The sequence below is a fragment of the Hyperolius riggenbachi genome, chromosome 3 (genome assembly GCF_040937935.1).
Source record: "Hyperolius riggenbachi isolate aHypRig1 chromosome 3, aHypRig1.pri, whole genome shotgun sequence".
NCBI classification, from domain to species: domain Eukaryota; kingdom Metazoa; phylum Chordata; class Amphibia; order Anura; family Hyperoliidae; genus Hyperolius; species Hyperolius riggenbachi.
The window spans coordinates 394,105,638-394,123,137 of NC_090648.1; the positions used below are offsets into that span (position 1 = coordinate 394,105,638).

General features: G+C 45.8%; 1 protein-coding gene and 1 long non-coding RNA gene across 5 annotated transcripts in view; one reads left to right on the forward strand and one right to left on the reverse strand.

Annotated features, from left to right (window-relative positions):
* Nucleotides 1-13,295, forward strand: part of LOC137561608 (uncharacterized) — a 325,563-nt gene extending 312,268 nt beyond the window's left edge. Inside the window, exons 2-3 of the long non-coding RNA XR_011030067.1 lie at nt 11,911-12,070; nt 12,686-13,295. This is a non-coding gene — a long non-coding RNA (uncharacterized lncRNA). The remainder of the gene's footprint in view (nt 1-11,910; nt 12,071-12,685) is intronic.
* The window catches only part of LOC137561607 (A-type potassium channel modulatory protein KCNIP1), a 1,185,649-nt gene that overhangs the window by 601,435 nt on the left and 566,714 nt on the right, over nt 1-17,500 (reverse strand). The gene's annotated exons all lie outside the window — the stretch shown is intronic.

Below are 17,500 nucleotides of genomic sequence, written 5' to 3' on the forward strand. Positions count from 1 at the left end.
TTAATGTCTTGAACCAGAGTGAAGAATCTTCCAAAGGTTCAAACGGAGATTTGGTCAGATAATCAAGCACTAGAGGCAGGTCCCATTTTGGAAAAATGGATCTAGAGGGAGGTTAAACCCTCATGACTCCTGCAACGAATTGCTTCACCAGGGGTTCTAAGGCCCATCGGTGTCCCGTCAGGGCTGAGAGTGCTGAAATTTGTACCTTTACAGAGTGAAAGGCGAGGCCCTTTTCCAGACCTGTTTGGAGAAAAGATAAAAGCTGTTGGATTGGTGGATGTAAGGCATCAAATCCCGTTTTAGAGGCGAATTCTAAATATATTCTCCAGATTCTATAATATGTTGCATTTGTTGTGTGCTTCCTTGCCTTGAGCAGGGTATTAATAACTGCTTCTGTACATCCCAGATTCTTTAGCTTCCGCCTCTCAATTTCCAGGCCTTCAATTTCAGACGAGAGGGGTTCGGGTGTGAAATCGGGCCTTGGGATAGGAGGGTCCTGCTGACCGGTATCTGAATCGGTTGTGCAACCGCCATCCGAGATAGCATAGGGAACCAGGGTCTCTTTGGCCACCATGGCAGTACTGCTAATAGAATTACTGGCTCCGATAATAACCTCTGCAGGAGTCTCATGATCAGGGGAACTGGCGGGAAAACGTAGGCCACCCGAAAGGCCCAGGGGGCCGTCAGTGCATCGTATGCTTCTGCCTCCCTTTCCGGGTATCTGCTCATAAATCTTCGACATTTCCTGTTGGCTGTAGTCGCCATTAAATCCAGTTCTGGCTCCTGCCAATGGGCACAGATCATTCTGAAGACTGACTGTTCCAATTCCCACTCGTTGTTCGAGATGGATGTTCTGCTTAGATAGTCCGGGACAATGTTCGAGGACCCTGGTATGTAGGTTGCAGTCAGGGATTTCAGCTCCCTTATGGCAAAGGAGAAGATTTGAGTGGTCTCTTCCATAAGTGACTGGCTCCGGGAGCCCCCTTGGTTCCTTATATAGGCTACAGCGGCCTTGTTGTCCATCTGTAGCAGTATATCTCTCCCATGGATGTGGTCCCGAAAGTGTCGGAGGGCACACAGGGCTGCCCTGAGTTCCAATTTGTTGGCTGGCCATTGCTTCATGGATGCCGGCCATCTTCCTTGTATCACTCTTGACTCGCAGAATGCCCCCCAGCCCCTTGTGCTGGCATCTGTCCCTATGATTAATGGCTTGTTTGCTCTTAAGGGTAGGCACTTTCTCAGATTCTCCGTTTCCAACCACCAGGGAAGATCCTTCTTCATAAGTGGTGTGATTAGTATGGGTTGATGTAAGTTGACTCCATCCCATTGTGCCAGAAATCCTGCCTGAAGGCTCCTTAGGTGCCAATGGGCCCACGGAACTAGCGGAATCGTAGCAGACATTGTCCCTAGTACTCTCAGGCAGATCTTTGCTGGTGCCTTCGTGGAAAGTAGCAACTGAAGAACTCTGTGTGTTATCACTGGAATTTTTTCTTCCGGTAACCCTACTGTATTTCTTAGCGTCTGAAATCTGGCCCCCAGGTAAACCAGGTCTTGAGTAGGATGAAGGTGACTCTTGGCATAATTTATCAGCCAACCAAACTGTTTTAGAGTGTTTATTAGGAAGTCTCTGTGGATAGCACAGTCGGTCGCTGAATCCGCTAGAAGCAGGATGTCGTCTAGATAATGGAAAATGCGGATGTTCTTTAATCTGATTATTGCAATGATTTCCAGAAGAAGTTTTGAAAAGGTTCTGGGTGCTGTGCAAATGCCAAAGGGTAGGCATGTGAACTGGAAGTGTAGATTTCCAATCGCGAATCTTAGGTATTGTTGAAGATTCTTCTGTATAGGGACGTGGAGGTAGGCGTCCTCCAAATATATTGACAGCATGTAGTCCAGAGGCTCTACCACCGAGATGATTGTGTTCAACGACTCCATTTTGAAGCGATCCAGATGGATGTATGTATTCAATTCTTTCAGGTCCAGTACTGGCCTGAGATCTCCTGATTTTTTCAGAACAAAGAACAGCTTCGAATAAAACCCTTGGTGTCTTTCTGAAGGAGGAACCGGCATAATTGCTTGCTTTGTTAAGAGATCTTGTAGGTAAGCTTGCAATATCTTTATTTTCTCTGGAGAAGAGGGTATCCTTGTGGCTTTGAAGTGATTTCCGGGGGGACGTTCCTTGAATGTCCAGAAGTGGCCGGTCGAGACAGTACGTAGAACCCAGGGGGAATGTACTTGATTCCTCCAGACTTGACTGAAGTCCCTCAGCCTGGATCCTACTGGGCCCTCCTGGACAAGCAAATTGTCAAAAGGACTTCTTGGGCCCCTGTCCCGGCTGGGAGGTTTTCTGTCTGGCCAGCTTTCCAATTGAAGCCTGTGCAGATTGCCAATTTGATCTATTGCCTCTTCCGGGCCTGTAAGATCTTGCATTCCGATATCTGGAGCCTTGGAACTGTTGCTGTGAGGTGTTACCTCTCTTCTTAGGGCGTCTATCCTGGGGAAGCAGCCCCGACTTCCCGCCAGTCACTCTGGAAATAGCAGAGTCCAATTTTTCTCCGAATAATGCTTTCCCGTCAAACGGGATCCTGCACCAAGACTGGCGGGAAGTTGGGTCCGCCGACCAAGACTTTAGCCACAATGCTCTCTTTGCTGTGACTGAATACAGCATTGATCTGGCCGTTCCTCTCACGATATCGATGGCTGCCTCACCGACAAATTCTCCTGAGATTTTAAGGTCCTCCAATTTCTGGATTATAATCTCCTTGTCTACATCTTCCATGACTGCTTGCTCAATGTTCGCTGTCCAAGCTTGAATAGCTTTGCCTACAGCCGTCAGTGCTATGGCGGGTTTACAGGTTCCCCCGCAAGTAGTGTATATCTTTTTCAGATCTAAGTCTTGCTTTCTGTCAAGAGAGTCAATGAAGGAGATAGAGTCTTCGATGGGCAGCGTAACGTGTTTTGCCAGCCTGGCTACCGCCGCATCAACCACTGGTGCATTATCCAAGGATCTGATTTTCTTCTCCGGCAACGGATAAAGTTTGGCCAGCCTGTTTGCTAACGGCGCCTTCTTCTCTATCTTCTGCCACTCCTCCTGTATTATCGCATCAATCTCGTCCATGACCGGAAAGGACCGTCTGGTCTTATCAAGATGTTTATAATAACTTTTTCTTGGTTTCTTTTTCTCCTCGGACTCTTCCTCCGAGTCCTCCCAGTCGAGGACTTCTCGGACTGCCCTCACAAAGGGGTCTACCAAGGCGAAGTCAAAACCAATATCGATTTCACCATCGGTCGGTCTTGCGGCTGATGTAGAAGGCTGATCATGCATTGCGGCCGGTTGAGCTGGAAGGCTGGCTATGTAGCTTCTCATCGAATCCTGAACAGCTTTCTGTATGGCCTCTGAGATGTCAATCGGCCTGGAAGATGGCTCCTTATTAAACTCTTGGAAACAGGCGGCACATACAAGCTTCCCTGGGACCACCTGCTTGCCGCAAGCCCAGCAGGGTTTTTCCCTGTGTCTATAGGCAGGAGACTTGGACCTTGACCTGGATCTTCTTTGAGATCTACTGCGGGATCGTCTCCTGTAGTGGTCTCTTGAGGGGGACATTGAGTATCTTCGCAGCCTATTACTGGGGCTGAAAGAGAAGATAATCTCAATCAACTGTTGCTCTCCAAAAAAAGAAAATCTCCCCACCTACCTGAACCCCCTTACCAGGAGAGAGAGCGCTGGTCTATGAAGGGCGCGTGGGCATCCATTTAGGAGCAGCAGAAAAGGTGCTGCAAGAAGAAGAGAGGAAGTTTTAGGAATTATATAACTAAGCTGGCTCCCAGAGCGTCCCTACTTATGGCCCCGCTAGTCCCTTACCTTGTTAGACTTGAACCAGGGAGCGGAAATGCGTTCGTCCACAAGGTGCGTGTCAGGACATGAGCACTGACTGATGCAGCGTTTAAAATGCACGCCGCTGCTATCCGGAACGCCCTCCCCCCGGCGCCCAGCCACTCCACCAATGCGAATGATGGCAAGCGCTGACGTCACTTCTGCTTCCGCCCAGTGGAACGCGGCTGTACGCCGCTGTGGAGCGCACGCCGAGCCGGCCAGGCACGAGGAAGGAAGGAGGAAGGAGGAAGGATGCCCGCCCAGAAATCACTCGTTTAGAGTGAACATTTCAATAACGGTAGGAGAGACATCAGCCCAACTGTCCACTATTAGTGGACTCTTGCTAATGCACGCCAACAGACCCCCAAGACCAGTAGAACGGGGCCCCCACTTTAAAAGCATGTTTAAGGCCTGTCAGTGGCATCACACAGGGGAGGCAACCCGTGCGGCATAGGCTACCTGATGCAGCCGGTAAGGGGTAAAACCAAAAAAAACCCTGCAGGAATCACCTGCGACGTCCTGTGAGAGTGAGGACAGAAAAAAAAGGCACTGCTGGGAGGGTGAAACAAACTTTTATACTCATATGTCCTGTGGGGTCATTGGGCGGAGCCAATACCCGTTGTGCTGACATGGAGGCATTAGGAAATATATATATATATACATATATATACAAATATATATATATATATACAAATATATATATATATATATATATATATATATATATATACAAATATATATATATATATATATATTTTTACATATATATATATATATATATATATATATATATATATATATATATATATATATATATATATATATATATACATATATGTATATACATATATATATATATATATATATATATATATATATATATATATATATATATACATACATATATATATATATATGTAAATATATATATATATATATATATTTGTATATATATATATATATACATATGTATATATACACTCAGGAGGAAGTGTCACTAGCAGGACGGGGAACCGCCTCCAATAGTAAGGTCGGTTCTCGAGGTAGGACAAGCCAGGTCGTAAACACACGGACAGATAAAGTACAGATTCAGAAGGCAGAGGCGGAGTCTAGGTACAGGCAGGGTTCGGCAACAGGGTATCAGAAATATCGAGGTACAAGATCAGGAGGCAGGAGCAGAGTCAAAGGACGAGCCGGGGTTCGGCAACAGAGTATCAGAATGGCAAGGTACAAGATCAGAATACAGGAGGATAGTCAGGCAGACAAAAAGTCATAACAGATAATCACAATCAAATTAGTACTTTAGCTATCAACAGAATCTAGCTAAGAGTAGGATTACAGCTCCAGCTGGTCCCGGCACACTTAAGGATCTGACTACAGGTCTGAGTGCTCCCACGTATGTGTTCACAACGCCAGACAACCAGCAACTGAACAGCCAGCAGTATATATACACAGAGAGCTCTCCACACCTCCCTAAGTGCTGGACCAATGAGGGAAGGCAGAGTTGTCAGCTGACCAGCCTGGTCAGCTGACCCCTTTCTGGCCACCACATAAGCCCTGCCTCTCCGCGCGCACGCGCGTCATTCTGAACTTGGAGGGACTATGAGTCCCAGCTACACCAGCACTGCTCTGCGGTGCAACGGGGCCATGCACGCTAACCGCCGCGTCAGACGCGGCGGTTTCTCCGCGCTCCGCCATGCCCTGCACGGGGACAGCCGCCTCAGACTGAGTGGAGGCGGCTGCCTCCCCGTGCTCTGCCCCGCCGTGTGCGGAAAGAGCCGCCTGCCGCTGACTCATGGCGGTGGCTCTTCCGCGCTTCTTCACAGTACCCCCCCCCCCCCCTCCCGAGGAGTGGACTCCGGACAACTCCTACCAGGTTTCTCGGGATGTAAGGCGTGAAACTCCTTCCTTAATTCGTCCGCATGCATGCGGTTCCCAGGTACCCATTGCCTTTCTTCAATGCCATACCCTTTCCAATGCACCAGATATTGTACCAAGTTCTGTACTATGCGTGAGTCCAAAATTTACTCTACTTCGAACTCAGCTTGACTATCCACTATGACAGGAGGAGGAGGAGTAGGACCCACATGGACTGCTGGTTTAAGCAGGGATACATGAAAGGACCGTACCCCACGCATGCTGGCGGGAAGGTCAACTGTATAAGTGACGTTGTTGATCTTTTTCGCTACCGGGAACGGACCGACAAACCTGGGGCCCAATTTGTTTGAAGGTTGTTTTAGAGTCAAGTGACGTGTGGATACCCAAACTAAGTCTCCTGGTTGGAATTTCCACTCCAAAGAGCGTCTCTTGTCAGCTTGACCCTTCTGACTTCGGAACGCCTTTTCCAAGCCATCTCTCACCCTCCACCAAATGTCTTTAAAAGACCTTTGCCAGGCCTCCAGAGCTGGAAACGGAGTGGCGACTACTGGCAATGGTGAGAATTTGGGCATTCTTCCAGACACTACCTGGAACGGAGAGAACCCAGTGGAAGAACTCTTTAGATTATTTTGTGCAAATTCTGCGAAAGGCTGTGCTTCTGCAATGTAGCACCTCAAAAATTGCTCCAAAGACTGATTGATTCTCTCCGTTTGACCATTGGTCTGTGGGTGGTAGCCCGATGAAAACGACAGCTTCATGCCCATTTGTTGGCAAAATGCCCTCCAGAATCTAGAAACGAATTGGACTCCCCGATCCGACACTATGTTTTCCGGAATGTCGTGCAGCCGGAACACATGTGTGATAAACAAGTCGGCCAATTCCTGGGCCGAGGGGAGTCCTTTCAAGGGCACAAAATGGGCCATTTTACTGAAGCGGTCGACTACCACCCAAATGACCGACATACCCTCTGACCTGGGAAGCTCACCCACAAAATCCATGGACAAATGAGTCCATGGCTCACTCGGGGTGGGTAAAGGCTGCAAGGTACCCACAGGTGCCAGCCGGGAGGGTTTACTTTTTTTTATACTGCACACTCCCTAACGAACTCCTTGCAGTCTGCTGCTAAAGAAGGCCACCAAGCACACCTGGATACCAGATCCTGCGTTCTAGACGCCCCAGGATGTCCCTCATTCTTGTGAGAATGAAACATCTGCAAAATCCGGAGACGAAAGGGTAAAGGCACATTAGTCTTCTCAGACAGCACACCAAAACCGCCCGTAAGCCGTGCAAGGTCTAGTCGGTGCGGCTGACACCAACTTGATAGGATCCAATGAAAGATGACCAGCACCGGCTGTTTCTTAAGAAAGCAGGATTTTATTCACTCCAGACATCCATGAATAAACATAGCTCCAGACATCCAGTGATATTCAAGATGTAATTATAGCTCTAGTATAGTAAGCTCTTAGATGCATGCAGAGGGAAGGGGTCCTACATGGCAGTAGGAGATGTCCCCCCTGCAGCCAGGTCCGCCCACACAACGGACGCCGTTTCGAACAGGAACACCGTTCTTTGTCAAGTGAATAGCATACCAAACTATCCCAAAAAGCACCTTATTTATACTCCTCCCCTCACCTCTCTACCAATCACCAAACTGGTGGACCTGATGGGAAACTGCAAGCTATCCCCACACATAGTATGACATACCTGGATGGGCAAGAATATAACATCAGTCTCACACGCCATGCCTATGCGAGCGGCGCATATCACCGCTCAACACGGACTTCCGGCTCCAAGGCCTAACCTCCGACTCTCCGTCCTTCCCTCCTACGTTATCTGAACCATCGGCGCGGCCATGCCGCGTCAATGGATACATAATGCGTTCCAGCGCCACTTCCGCGTTTGGCGCCATCTAGTGGTCAAAAAAGATACTGTTTGAAGGAAAAAATTCTTACAACAACAGTATCATATGTACTTCTAAAATACTGTCATCTGGGTACATAATCATAAAAATCTATACCAGACCAGATGTATAACAGTCAATTTAGGCAAACTATGGGGAGGAGAAGGAAAAAATAGAATCGCACTTGCCCAAACCTGCTGCATACCGGTGTGAGTAAACTCCTACAGTTCCACCTAAGGATAAAAAGAAAAAGTTCTTACTAAAAAATTACAAAAAAAGGAAAAAAGTATAATGCTATATGACAATTATTTGGTAAAAAATTGGCAGACATGGCCACTGATGGGGTAACATCTCCATCAACCACACATCCCTCCAAGGAAAACATTCATATTTATAGAATAGGAAGAAGGTCATATTCCCTATTTAACCCTTAACGTTTAACCCTTAACGTTCAATAATTCGGGTGCAGAAGAACCGGATAGCACTGGATCTTCATGCTAGGACGCTAGCTGAATACTACAGGGTTCGCCGTATCCCAAGAGGAGGAAGATCGATGTACCACCTACTCTGTTTTCTGGCGATACCTCTTTCACTTCCATTATTGAAAAAATCTGGAATAAGGCCAGCTTTGATGTGATGATCCATACTATAAGACGTATCAAGCTGGAATTACCCAAGCTGGACCTACAGATCCAAACTTTGGAAGATGAGATGAAATCTGTGGTGTCTGAGGAGATTTATAAAGTTTTTGAAGTAAAGAGAAAGGAAATCTTGGAAAAACATCGGTCATCCATAGAGGAAACAAAAAGATCAAAATTCCTGAGGGATAAGTCTGACTATAAAGATGGTTATGTATACAAGTGGCAAAAGAAGGGCCCTGGGGAACCAAGGCGCCCTAATCCTAAACCTCATCCATCGAAACCACGAAAGTCACGTAAACCTAAAAATAAACCTATCTCTGGTTCATCTGACGATTTTTTACCAACGACAACAGACTCCTCACAGAGCGATACATCAGGAGAAGGAGGAAGCCAAGGAGGGGTGGACGTAAACATAAAAGACCCCCCACAGGGGATGAGTCTGCGCAGTACAGTCAAGAACAAGTAGTTGACAATCTGGTGGTAAACATATCCTCCCGAGTTTTGACAGTGGAAGAAGAAATGGTTCTCAAAAAGGGACTGTCCTTCTGCCCTACATACATGCCTGATTTTTTCGAACTGGATATAGATCTGACGAGATTTTTTCGAAACATTAGATTGAAAAGTTTTTTTGCCCAACTTCCATCTCGGGAAAATCCTGCTCCTACTGAATTCCCTCATTCTTTGTCTTTAAATGACTTCAGCCTTAGAAATCGGAGTGACTTTACCCCTCCCTCTAATCCAACAATTGAGAATTTCATTACTCAGGTGAAGGAAGATATTCAGAAACTGGAGTGTGAGCTAAAACAAGGAAAACAACATGGATATCGGAACAATCTATCTAAAGCAGAAAGACTAGCACTCCGTTCTCTACAGTCCGCCGACGAGATAACGATCAAATCGGCGGACAAGGGGGGTGCGTTGGTTGTCATGGATCGGTCATTTTATATCACCAGTACTCGACATCTATTGGAGAATATTTCAACCTATTTACCCTTGAAAGGGTATTCCCTACAGTCCATTGAACGGAGTATAGGAAAGATAGTACAGGAGGCCCTGAGTAAGGGCATTATTGATGAAATGTTGGCCAAATTTTTGATCAAAAAATATCCAATAACACCGGTATTTTATATACTACCAAAGATTCATAAGGATCTGCGGAATCCCCCCGGTAGACCGATTGTCTCCGGGGTGGATTCTGTTCTATCACCTTTGGCCATTTTTTTGGATACTGTTCTCCAGCCCTATCTTCCAATCCAGACTTCATATGTAAGAGATACAGGAATGTTTTTGGACCTATTGAAAGAACAATCATCTTTGGGTAGTAATCCACTGATGGTAACTATGGACGTGAAGAGTTTGTATACCTCTATCCCCCATCAAGAGGGGATGGAGGTAATACAACATATCCTCCAGACTCGCTCTGATTATGATGATTGTTAATGTAAATTTTTGATGTCTCTGTTACATATTGTTCTAACCAAAAATTATTTTCTTTTTGAGGATGTTTTCTTTGAACAGGTCCGTAGGACGGCGATGGGCTCGAACGTGGCCTCCTGTTATGCTAATCTTTTCATGGAGGCATATGAGGAGGCCTTCGTATATACACATCCGCTTTTTCAAAATTATGTGAAGATGTGGGTAAGGTATATTGACGACATATTTCTATTGTGGGGGGGGGGGGGGGGGGGCACGTTCGAGCCTAGATGCCTTCATTTCGGACCTACATTCCAGGTACCCGATAATTAAATTAACATCACACTGTAGCTATGAATGTATAGATTTTCTTGATGTGAGGGTTAGATGGGAGGATGGTATATTTCAGACTGACCTCTTTAGAAAATCCACAGATAGGAATTCTATTTTGCATTTTGATTCCTTCCATCCTTTATCTTTAAAAAGTGCGATTCCAAAGTCCCAAATCTTGAGGGTAGAAAGAATTGTATCAGCATCTACCACCTGTGAGGTACGTGTGGAAGAATTGAGGGATAGATTTAGGAGTAGGGGGTATCCAGAGGGAGTATTAAAAATAAAGAACAAAAGTCAGAAAGATAGGGTAAAGAAAAATGTAACAGGTAGAGTCCCGTTTGTTTCTAGGTTCTATACAGCGTCTAATCACATTAAAAGGATTATACAACAAAGGTGGTCCATCTTAAGAGAAGGTTTACCAAGAGTCCCTGAATTTAGGGACCCCCCCTGTTTTCTTTCAAAAGAGCACCCTCATTAAGGGATAAATTAGTAAGATCTGATATAGGCCCGCCCAAAGATAAGACCATAAGTAGAGGCAGAAGGGGGACTTTCCCATGTAGGGATTGTGTTCAGTGTGGTCATGTCCAGGGAGGGGATTCTGTTCTGCATCCTCTGAGTGGTAAGAGGTTCCCTTTAAAAGGTTTTTTTGATTGCAATTCAAGATATGTAGTTTATTGTATAAAATGTCCTTGTGGATTGTTATATGTGGGCCAGACCACTCAGAGGATAAAGGACAGGATCTCGGCCCATAAGTCCGCAATCAGAGGAAGGAAAATGGATCAGGCGGTGTCTGCACACTTTACAGAAAGATCACATGGGGTATCTACACTGAGATTTCAGGTTCTACAACAGATTCATCGCCCTAGAAGGGGTGGGGATAGAGTAAAATTATTGTTAAAGGCAGAGGCCTGGTGGATTAGGCATCTGGAAACAATGCACCCTAAAGGGTTAAATAGGGAATATGACCTTCTTCCTATTCTATAAATATGAATGTTTTCCTTGGAGGGATGTGTGGTTGATGGAGATGTTACCCCATCAGTGGCCATGTCTGCCAATTTTTTACCAAATAATTGTCATATAGCATTATACTTTTTTCCTTTTTTTGTAATTTTTTAGTAAGAACTTTTTCTTTTTATCCTTAGGTAGAACTGTAGGAGTTTCCTCACACCGGTATGCAGCAGGTTTGGGCAAGTGCGATTCTATTTTTTCCTTCTCCTCCCCATAGTTTGCCTAAATTGACTGTTATACATCTGGTCTGGTATAGATTTTTATGATTATGTACCCAGATGACAGTATTTTAGAAGTACATATGATACTGTTGTTGTAAGAATTTTTTCCTTCAAACAGTATCTTTTTTGACCACTAGATGGCGCCAAACGCGGAAGTGGCGCTGGAACGCATTATGTATCCATTGACGCGGCATGGCCGCGCCGATGGTTCAGATGACGTAGGAGGGAAGGACGGAGAGTCAGAGGTTAGGCCTTGGAGCCGGAAGTCCGTGTTGAGCGGTGATATGCGCAGCTCGCATAGGCATGGCGTGTGAGACTGATGTTATATTCTTGCCCATCCAGGTATGTCATACTATGTGTGGGGATAGTGTGTGGGGCGTAGCTCCGCAACGCCTCAAAAAAGGTTTACCTTTTGGCCAATTTTTGCGGTTGAGGAGAATCTCCTCTGATGATGCCTCTTTTTTTAGAGAAGCGGGGACCATGTATGCAAACTTTCTGGCAAGAGGCTATGATCCTAAGGTACTTGATAGTGCACTTGACAGAGCTACACAGAGGGATAGAGAGACTCTATTGCGATTTAATCCTCGACGTGAACAAACACGAATTCCCATGATTTTAACATATTCTCCACTTTCTCTACAGGCACAAAAAATCGTGAGGAAACACTGGCATATCCTGAGCAGTGATCCGTCACTTCCAAACGTGTTCGGTGAACAGCCAATTTGTGCATTTAGACGATCCAAGAATCTTCGTGACACCTTGGTACACGCCAGGAGCACAATACCCACTTCCACAGAAGGAGGTAATTGGCTTTCTAATTTACCCAGTCCCAAGGGCATGTTCCCATGCGGCCACTGTGCCCAGTGTGGGTACGTACAGAGGGATGCCTCTTTTCCGCACCCTCGTTCCGGTAGACGTATCTCTCTAAATTGTTTTGCAAGCTGTTCATCGAAGAACGTTGTCTATTGCCTTATTTGCCCATGTGGCCAATTATACATAGGCCAAACCTCATGTGACGTGCGTACACGTATCAGCGAACACCGCGGCAATATTCGCTGTGGTGCAGTGGATTCTCCTGTCGCCAGACATTTTATGGAGGCGGGACATAATGTGTCTCAGCTGCGCTTTAGGGTAGTGGAGATAGTGACTCCCCCATATAGGGGAGGAGATATAGAATTGAAATTATTACAGAGAGAACTATACTGGATGTATAAACTGAATACTATTTCGCCTCAGGGCATGAATGAGGACGCTGATCTGGCACCTTTTCTCAGATAATCAATATGGGGTTATGACTGGTGATAGGTTGTGGATCTCACCTGTGCACTTGGCTAGTTTTAATTTTAAGATTGAGGCTTAGGGATTTAGTTTGATTTTATTACTGTTTTAACAGGATTTTCTATCTGATTATTCCTAGATCTCGCCTTCTGCAAGCCTGGACACTGTTTACTTCGTACCAGCACCATCTACTGGACACAGATTTGCCTACACCAGCTCTCTAGCTAATGTTATGCATTTTCCTGGCCGGGAAGCGCCGCACTAAGCATGTGCGGCGGCCATCTTGTGTGTGTCTAACACACTACTGGATGGCCTGCTGCACTGTGCGGCGCCAACCGGAACCGGAAGTGACGCCATGACGCCGCGGCGCGTCCTAGGCGTCAATGGGCCGGCCCCAGTGTCCAGGCTGGGCGAACGATCAATTAGGTATACTATATATGGATAGCTTTGGCAAATAGATGGTTACAGCACTCCCTGGGCATCCTATGACCCTCTGACGAAGGATCTCTCATCCGAAACGGCGCTGTCAGGGTAATGGACGTTTGATACTCTGCCATAGACTTTGTGCTATCCCGGGCTCCTCAGCTCAGGGCATGTATTCTCTATAAGGACTTTTCCATTGCAGTTCCGGGATCTGTTTGTGTTAACACCACAGCTTTTTATTGTTTTGGCATCCTCAGCATCACTTTGCTCTTTGTTTGCTATATATACTGCTGTACATGATTGCAATGCCAATGTTGTTTAAGATACTGCTGTGATGTAACACTATTGACAGAGTATATATCTTGTATGTCTCAGCTTGTGTAACATTGTTTGTGTATGAGATTTTTTCACTTTTTGATACATATCTAATACAAAGATTTTTTGCAACTCAATTTTGGTGTGCGGGTTATACTATATTCTGATAGCTTGCAGTTTCCCATCAGGTCCACCAGTTTGGTGATTGGTAGAGAGGTGAGGGGAGGAGTATAAATAAGGTGCTTTTTGGGATAGTTTGGTATGCTATTCACTTGACAAAGAACGGTGTTCCTGTTCGAAACGGCGTCCGTTGTGTGGGCGGACCTGGCTGCAGGGGGGACATCTCCTACTGCCATGTAGGACCCCTTCCCTCTGCATGCATCTAAGAGCTTACTATACTAGAGCTATAATTACATCTTGAATATCACTGGATGTCTGGAGCTATGTTTATTCACGGATGTCTGGAGTGAATAAAATGCTGCTTTCTTAAGAAACAGCCGGTGCTGGTCATCTTTCATTAGGGTAAAGGCACAAACATAACCCCTTCAGGTTTCCCTTCGGGAACATCCTGCTGAAAGGGACTCAGGGTCTCTGTCCAGTCCTCCCAAGTCTCAGTTGCCGCAAGCACTAGCCTCTGTGGGATAATGGACTCTGGGGCAGAGGGCTGAGCTGTCTCCGGCTCAAAACATCTGGACAGGGCATCTGCCTTAATGTTCTTGCTGCCTGGGGTGTACGTAATAATGAACCTGAACCTTGAAAAGAACAATGACCATCGAGCCTATCGGGGACTTAACCTCCTAGCCCCCTAGATGTATTCTAGGTTTTTGTGATCAGTGTACACTGTAATCATATGCTCTGCTCCTTCCAGCCAGTGACGCCATTCTTCAAAGGCAAGTTTAATGGCAAGGAGCTCTCTGTTGCCGATATCGTAGTTTCTCTCCGCCGGAGAGAACCTACGAGAGAAATAGGCACAGGGATGTAATCTTCCCTGCAACCCTGACCGCTGAGACAGCACAGCCCCTACCCCGACCTCCGAGGCGTCCACCTCGACAATAAAGGGGTAAGAAGTGTCAACGTGCCTCAGGATGGGTGCTGAACAAAACAAGTCTTTCAGAGTAGAGAATGCTTGTAGGGCTTCTGGGGTCCAGTGGTTAGTATCTGCCCCTTTTTTCGTGAGACTAGTGAGGGGTGAGATAACAGTGGAGTACCCCTTTATGAACCTTCGATAATAGTTCGCAAAGCCCAGGAATCTCTGCAAAGATTTTAACCCCACGGGTTGGGGCCACTCTAACACAGCAGAGACCTTGGCAGGATCCATTGACAGGCCCGAGGTGGAAATGATGTACCCCAAAAAAGCCACAGATGCCACCTCGAAAATACATTTCTCTAATTTTGCATATAGCATGTTCTGCCTCAGTTTGTCCAGTACAATTCGGACATGTGTTCTGTGCTCAGAGAGGTTGTTGGAAAAGATAAGTATATCGTCCAGGTATACTAACACGAACCTGCCCAACACCTCTCTGAATACCTCATTAATCAATTCCTGGAAGATGGCCGGAGCGTTACACAGCCCGAAGGGCATCACCAGACCTGTAAGCTTAACATCAGTTGTATGCAAACTATTTGAGGGGTTACTAAGAGATACTATACATGACTTCATAGTAGAAAATAATCCTATTTCTCAGCATCAACATGGGTTTACTAAAGACAGGTCCTGTTTGACTAACATGCTCAGCTTTTATGAGGTAGTGAATGCTAATATGGATATTGGGAATGCTGTAGATGTGATATACTTGGACTTTGCAAAGGCCTTCGACACTGTTCCCCACAAAAGTCTGGCGCAAAAGTTGAGGATGCAAGGACTGGGGAAGAGTCTGTGTTCATGGATAGGGAACTGGCTAATGGACAAAAAACAAAGAGTTGTGGTCAATGGATCGTACTCAAAATGGGAGACTGTTAGCAGTGGGGTCCCACAGGGGTCTGTTCTGAGTCCAGTGCTCTTCAATTTATTTATTAATGACCTAGTAGATGCAGTAGTGAGCACTGTTGCTATTTTTGCGGATGATACAAAATTGTGCAGAATCATCAACTCTCAGGAAGATAGTGTCATATTGCAACAGGATCTGGATAGGATAGCTATATGGGCACATACATGGCAGATAAAATTCAATGTTGACAAATGTAAAGTCATGCATTTTGGACGTACTAATGGTCTAGCACCATACAAAATAAATGGGATACAGTTGAGGACATCAAACTTGGAGAAGGACTTAGGAGTACTCATTGACAACAAGTTAAATAATCGAACTCAATGCCAAGCAGCTGCAGCTAAAGCTAACAAAATTTTGGGATGCATTAAAAGGGAAATAAAAACTTGAGATGCTAGCATAATATTGCCCCTGTTTAACTCTAGTAAGGCCACATCTGGAATATGGAATTCAGTTCTGGGCACCACATTACAAAAAAGATATTGCAGTTTTAGAGCAGGTGCAGAGACGAGCAACAAAATTGATACGTGGGATGGAAGGTCTCACTTATCAAGAAAGGTTAGATAAACTGTGTTTATTTAGTCTAGAGAAAAGACGCCTTAGAGGGGATCTAATTAACATGTATAAATACATCAGAGGGCAATATAATAGCTTGGCGGATGAGTTTTTTGTCCCTAGGCCTACTCAAAGGACTAGAGGACATGATCTGCGCATGAAGGAAAAAAGTTTTAGCCATTTATTTAGGAAAGAGTTCTTTACAGTAAGAGTGATTAAGATGTGGAATGCATTGCCACAGGAAGTCGTTATGGCCAACTCTATACCTGCATTTAAAGGGGGCTTAGATGCTTTCCTTGCGTTGAAAGACATCCATGGCTACAATTACTAGGTAATGCCTCCAGGGATTTTATCTGATTGGCATCTGGAGTCGGGAAGGAATTTTTCCCTTTAGGGGCTAATTGGACCATGCCTTGTAAGGGTTTTTTCGCCTTCCTCTGGATCAACAGGGATATGTGAGGGAGCAGGCTGGTGTTGTACTTTATACTGGTTGAACTCGATGGACGTATGTCTTTTTTCAACCAAAATAACTATGTAACCAAGTACTCATAGTGCCCGTCGGGCGTGTTAAAGGCCGTCTTCCATTCATCGCCCTTTCTGATCCTCACCAGGTTGTATGCGCCCCGTAAGTCTAATTTTGAAAAGACTTTAGCGTTGGTAACTTGTGTAAAAAGGTCGTCTATCAGGGGCAAGGGGTAGCGATTCTTTATCGTGATCTTATTCAGGCCCCGGTAATCTATGCACGGCCTTTTTTTTTTAACAAAAAAGAACCCTGCACCAGCGGGCGACCGGGATGGTCGAATGAACCCCTTTGCTAAATTCTCACGAATATACTCTTGCATGGCCAGTTTCTCTGGCCCGGACAAATTGTAAAGATGACCCCTAGGGGGCATACAACCAGATTGGAGATCAATGGGGCAATCAAATGGGCGATGCGGCGGTAACTTGTCAGCGGCTTTGGGACAGAACACATCGGCATACTCAGAATACTGTACTGGAACCCCTTCCAACTGAACCCTGATCTGGCCTAATGTCACCTTCCTTAAGCACTGGCGACAATGATCAGACCAGCTGGTTAACTGACCTGTGGCCCAATCAATCTGGGGAGAGTGGAGGCGCAGCCATGGCATACCAAGTATAATGGTGGACGTAGACATGTGTAACACAAAGAACTGTAATCTCTCCCAATGTAAAACCCTCACTGTGATCTCTATCTCTGGTGTCTGAGACAGCGGATGATTCCTCTGCAGAGGAGAATCGTCCACTGCCGTAACCTGAATGGGTGGTTCCACCGCAGTGAGTGGTATACCCAATCTCTTAGCAAAATCAAAATTCATAAAATTAGCCGCGGAGCCTGAATCAATGAAGGCTTCCGTGGCCTCGGTTTTAACCTCCCATGTAACCGTACAGGGAAAACGCAACCGTTTTTCTTCGTGGGGTATGCATCGGGTGCCTAGGGTGTTACCCCTTACAACTCCTAGGCGGTAGCGTTTCCCGGTTTACTTGGCTTTGTAGGGCAGTCTCGTACCCTATGCCCAGCTTCACTACAGTATAAACATAATTGTTCCGACATTCTCCGTCTTCTCTCCACTTGGGTCAACTTTGACCGACCGATCTGCATCGGCTCAGGTGGAGGCAAGACCGAAGAAGATGAGACAGAAGGAGATGGAGTT